This window comes from Balaenoptera borealis, assembly GCF_965194805.1.
Source record: "Balaenoptera borealis genome assembly, chromosome: 6".
NCBI classification, from domain to species: domain Eukaryota; kingdom Metazoa; phylum Chordata; class Mammalia; order Artiodactyla; family Balaenopteridae; genus Balaenoptera; species Balaenoptera borealis.
Genome location: NC_138863.1, coordinates 65,271,000 through 65,276,999, shown reverse-complemented (window position 1 = coordinate 65,276,999; position 6,000 = coordinate 65,271,000). Strand labels below are relative to the sequence as shown.

General features: G+C 36.0%; 1 protein-coding gene across 2 annotated transcripts in view; it reads left to right on the top strand.

Moving 5' to 3' along the window:
• The first annotated feature begins 1,580 nt into the window (after positions 1–1,580).
• Positions 1,581–6,000, top strand: part of XIRP2 (xin actin binding repeat containing 2) — a 67,803-nt gene continuing 63,383 nt past the window's right edge. Inside the window, exon 1 of one of the 2 annotated variants that reach the window (XM_082396837.1) lies at positions 1,581–1,955. The gene's annotated coding sequence lies outside the window, so the exon portion shown is untranslated. The remainder of the gene's footprint in view (positions 1,956–6,000) is intronic. The other variant, XM_082396836.1, reaches the window with a different exon arrangement.

Sequence of the window (6,000 nt, the reverse complement as noted above, 5' to 3'; positions counted from 1 at the left end):
AATATTTTGAAAGACTAAAACCATGATAAGCATCATTAGCACCTATATGCAAATACCAGATTAAATTTGACCATATTTACATTGTGGGTCGATCTCCTCATGACTTAAATCGAACTATTGTGATCTTAGATCGGTCTAATGCCATTTTCTTATCCATATAGCAGGATAAAGTCATAATAATAATAATAATAATTTTAAAATAAATATTTTGTCCTAGATTTAGACTTTCATGAATATTACATATATATTATGACATTTAATCTTCACAACCGCCATTTAAAGTAGGTAAACTTCGTCCTGTTTAGTTATAGAGAAGTAAAATGAAGCATAGACAACATATGAAATTTGCCAGGTCATTAGAGGTTAGTTAGTGTCAAAGCTGTGTTAAAATCCTGTGCTCTCAATCAGCACTGTCCTGTAGAATTTTCTGCAATAATGGAAATGTTCTGTCACTGCACTGTTTAATACATAGCCACCTGGCACATGTAGAAATTGAGTACTTGAAATGTGCCTAGCACAGTTGAGGAAATGAACTTTTAATTTTATTTAATTTAATCAAGTAAAATTTAAATGGTCACATGTGTCTAGCAGCTACCACACTGGACAGCACAACTCTAAACTAATCAGATTATATTGGCTGCTGGCCCTGAAAAATCTTGTGAAGTGTACAAGAACACCATTTTAGAAGCTTTTTCTTAATCAGCTGGAACATCACTCCTTGACCTACTTTTAATAGAAATCAATACTGTATATGGAAAAAAATGTAATGTATATACTGGTCTTTATTAGTAAATAATATGGTAAATAGCTTACTTGTAAGCATTTGTATGAAATAAACAGTATGTAAGTCGGGTGCTTTCTTTAAGTCAAAGGGCAATTTTCTCTTTCTTTATTTGGGCTTGCTGTGAGGGCATTAGTATACATACTTAACCCCACATGAGGAAAATAATAGAAGAGAGGAAAGATAGGGGAAGCTGGTTGTTTATATTTACTTAGAATGTATTAGATGTTGGCATTATGGAGCTAAATGGTGAGTTCTCCTGCTTCCTTCCGGGTCAGGTCTGCAGGGTGTGCTGAGTAAGCAGGATGGCAGCAAAGGACACTTAATATGATTCTTTCAGGAGCATGTGAGGTGACTCCTGTCCTTTGCCCGCTGTTCCTCCTGCCAAGTGATTTTAATATTAATGGGCAGGAATCACACAGTAGGTGTGCCCTTTATTCTCTTTAGAATGCCTTAACACTCCTTCTTCCTTCACTTTTTGGTCCAAAAGAGCACTTTCTTTACTTATATAAACATCACAATAGTGTTTTGCTTTATATGTGAAGTCTCAAAAAGCAAACTAATATTTTCCATGCCTAAGAACATTCTGTAAATAAAAACAGCGTTTCCACTTCCTGAGAACCCAAATTCCACCAGAATAAATTGGAACATTCTCTCTGTGCTTTATTTTCAGATTCTTGACTCTTAAAGATTGAAATTATTAAAACAAATGCAAGTAATTCAAGAGCTTTCATTCCTCTTTTTCCTCATCGGTGCTGGTTATATTTTAGGCTTTGTTCAGAAGGTCAGAGTTGGCTCCATGGTCATGGCCGTGGAAGGGATTTGATTGACTGCACATGTGCTAATACTATGCATACATTATTGAGGGCACTACGAGGCAGAGTGCCCTCAGAGAACACTTCTGAAAAGAGTAGTTGACTCAGGCCCCACCTATACAGAGCTCAGTTCCTAAAAATAGGTGCTAAGTTGCATCCTTTAGACGCAGGGCTGAAATAAATTCAGCAGTCCTATCTACTCTCTTGATAGACCCTTCAGTGGAGCTGGCCTCCACTCCACCGACTGCTTTCAGGGGACTGGGAAATTTGCTGTACAAAGGAGGAAACTAGTCTGTGAAGAACTGTAAAGATACATGACATTTCCACGAACTTGGGGTTAAGTCTAAATATTATAAAAGGTATGTGTTATATAGTCATTTATACTCTACTTCCAGAGTTGTGATATGTTCTTGCTGATTGCTTAAGATCAATGAAGACCACAGGTCAAATTGTAATTGTCATCACAGCAAATATTCAGTTGCATTTTGTAGAATAGTTAGCATTTTTTATTTTTAGTATTGAAGAAATATGAACCAAACTTGATAAACAGACATCAATGAAAATTATACTTCAATTTATAGCTAAAAGGGAAAACTGAAAAAATTAGTTTATCTTTTATGAGCATAAATTGATAATGTATACAATAATATGTTTGAAATTCTAAACTATATTTCTTTTTTTTAAAAAAACTATATTTCTTAAAATTTGCTGATGGAAAGAAAGAGTTGAAAATATGCTCAACTGTTGCAGCTTGCTCAGAGAAATGTATAAGATGTATTCTTTCTCCAGCCTTAGTTTGATTTTGTGCTTCTTGCCCCAGCCAGTCTCATCTCCTCTGGGAGTATTACTGGACTAAGGATTAAAGAATCAGGTTCTTACATGTTTTGCAGAATTAAGAAAAGCACTGCCAGTTGGATCTGCCAGGCCTAATTATAGTAACTACAAACTTAAAGAGAGAAGACTGAGATTTTACTTTTAAAATAACATGGCCTATATACTGTTTCAAATGAATTTATTCTGTCTTCAGTTGCCTATGAACACCTTAATTTGGTCCTGTTGTGCCTTAAATGTTTAGATGTTAGAGACTGAAGTGATTTGGAAGAGGCATTATAACAGAATCTCTTACGACACCAATTAAAAGCAAGGACACTTTAAGATTACATAATACAGGGTTTAAATTTAGCCAGCTGGTGCTGAACTGAAAGATATTTTATTTTTACCAGAGCTCTATTTGGTCACTGACGAGCTGGAGTTTGTTTGAATTATTTTAAAATTTTATGTGCAGGGTGCCAAAGGACGAGTAAAATATTTACCTCAGCTACATTCAGAGCCCTGAATTTTAATATGAGAGAGCACCTGTTTTGAGTTTTAGAAGCTATTACCATTGAGTGGCAAAAATATTGGATAAAAAATGGGAAAGTGTTGAATTCTGTGCTTAAATATTTCTCTACTTCTCTGCCTAATCTTTGAGTCTTTTACCTTTTTTACTGTTAACATGTAAATGAACAGCTAGATCCATGTTTTAAAGTCATTCAGCATTTCAGATGTCTACAATACGGCAAAGTGCCAGCTGTTTGGGGAAAATGTAGTCTGGAGTTTGGAGTAAATATTTCTGCACGCAGTGTTGTGCATCTTTTAGATACCACTTCCCTCAACCACCTGAAAAATAAAAGTAGATATTCTAATGATCACAGAGAGCTTTACTTCAGAAAATGTCAGGTGGGCCTCAAGTCTTCAGTGATTACAAATGAAGAGAGGGTTGGTTGTCTTTCCTCAGGTTTACTTTTGGGTAAAAAAACCCCACAAAGTTCATAGATAATTTACTATTGTTTACCATTGGTAGCTGTCTGCTATTCAGTCATTTCCAGTATTTTGCTTCTCACTTACACTTAGCACAATTGAAAAACTTCTGCATATCAGTATTCATTTTATTCGTTTGGTAAAATACTACTTATGATGAGACAATTTGGGGTTGGACCCCCATGGTAACCTTGGAACTGGAAACTGATACTTCCTCTCTTCTCTCTCTCTCTCTCTCATGCATACACATAAGTCTGGGCAGTAAGAGACCATTTTGTAACGCTTGTTTGTTAGCTTGGAGTCACATCTAGATTCTGTAATTTACAGACCAGGCCAGAAACATAATCAGTGCTTGGCAGTATAATTCCCAGATTTCTGATTGAACAATCTGTGAGGGATAGAACTTAAATGACATTACGTTGTCCTTTTTATTTGCTTCCCACCCCCTCTTTTAAAAGCATTCAAGTTACACTTTGAAATTTAATTAAATTGTAATTTTTTTCCCCCTGCTTCTGAGACAAAAACTTGCTCATTCAAATTATAGGTTCATCCTTTGCAGAATGTGGGTAACATCAGACTTTTCTGATTCAGGAATAACTTTTTTTAGAACACTGATTTATTCAATATAAGTACACGGTCTTTATGTGATTGCATGATATGTTGTATTGTTGTTTTTTTCCCTGACACCAAATGCATGGTATTTTCTGACACCAACCAATTCTCCAATTCTCTGACACCAGCGGGGTGTACAACAATTCAGTTCAATTCTCACACTAACTTCCAGAATTAGAGCAGAACCCACCGATTGCCCGCACTTTAGCCACTAACTCAGGAACAGCCAAATGGAAGAGATTCATAGAGTAATGGGCGGGGGGGGGGAAACAGAGCTTCCATGCCCTCTCTGGGCTCACCACCCATCAGTATGTTTACCAACTGGAAGCTCACTAAATCCTGTTGTTTAGAATTTTTATTGAGATTTCATGATGTAGGATGATTGGCTGAATCATTGGCCATCATTAAGTAGGTTCAACCTCTAACCCCTCTCCCCATTTCCAAGGTGGGAAGTAGGGCTGAATATTCAGACTCTAATCGCCTGGTTGGTTTTTCTGGCAACCAGCCCCCATCCTGAAGCTATCTCTATTTCCTCCACCCCCGTATAAGGCCAGGAATTAGCTCATTAGCTAGCATACCAAAGACACCATCACTCAGGAGTTTTGAAGGGTTTTAGGAGCTCTGTGCCAGGAACCAGGGACAAATACCAAATACTTATTGTGTATTATATCACATATATCCACAATGTTACTTCTCCGTCTATGAAATGCTACCTATAAACTCCAGAGTAAAAGTTTCATCCTATTTATTTTCCTAATCATTGGAATCCTTCTTTTGCAAACTTAACTAACCTGAGTACTTCTCCATTTGTACAATATAATCAGGAAAAAGCACAAAGAGCAATGATAATCAGACGGCCAGTGTAAAGAATAAAGGTTTTTTTTCCTTAAGAATTGAGAATCAGCAAATTCAATGAGTTATTTGTATCAGTTTGGATACAAGAAATGAGAGTATTGCTATATTTAATGACTCTTGGGACTTTGTGGGCATACATGATGGCATAAAAATAATCTGGCAGTGAGCAGTGCAATAGGTAATCCAAATTCCTGGTAGAGTGGCTGTACTTCTTAAAATATCACAAAGGATAAAAGGAATTTATTACATAGATAACACAAAGAACCTCAGTGACTATTTGATTTAACACCTTTAAGTTCTAGATAAGAAAACTGAGCCACAGAGCATTAACTAGTAACTTACAAGATTTAGGCAGAGAGAACTAGAAACCAACTCTCTTGACTTATATTTCAGTGCTATATGTCATTCTGCAAAGCTTTGTGCCATATCACCCCAACCTTACTCCACCCCCAGGACTTGGAACACATTTAGAGGTAAACCTTGATAAAGCCTTTTTTCTTCCAGGTTTTTGTTGCTTTTTATTTTGCGTTTCCTGTTTCTCTTCAATTTAGGATAAATTATGGAAAAGGAGAACTGATCCACATATTCATTTAAAACTCAAAAAAACGGTGATTGGTTTATTTTTTAACTTGACTAAGCGTCTAAGTTTGCTCATCTTCTGTGCTAGATGAGCTGCTTCTGCCCCCAACCCCACCGCAGACCCCCACCTTCACCTTGTCATTGGAGACATCATTCTTCACTGCTCCTTTTGGCAGACCTTCAAGTAGGTTTTAGTCTTCTACATTTTTCTAATTGTATGCGGGATATATCCTGTTGCGCGGCAAGGTGAACACTTTAGATATGTCTGACTGTTCAAAAGTAAATAATTGCCAAATTGCTCCAGGCACACATACGACTGAAAATAAATATAATACTAAAAGAATTATTTTAGGAAATTTTTGTTGGTCAAAGATCCAATAACACATTCCCCCCAAATCTGAATATATCAACATGTGTGTTTCTAAATGCATTAACTTGGTAGTTATCAACATAGAAAAGCTAAAAAGAAAAAATTGTACCACCATTAATTTTTTTAAATAAATTTATTTATTTATTTATTATTTAATTTTATTTATTTATTTTTGGCTGTGTTGGGTC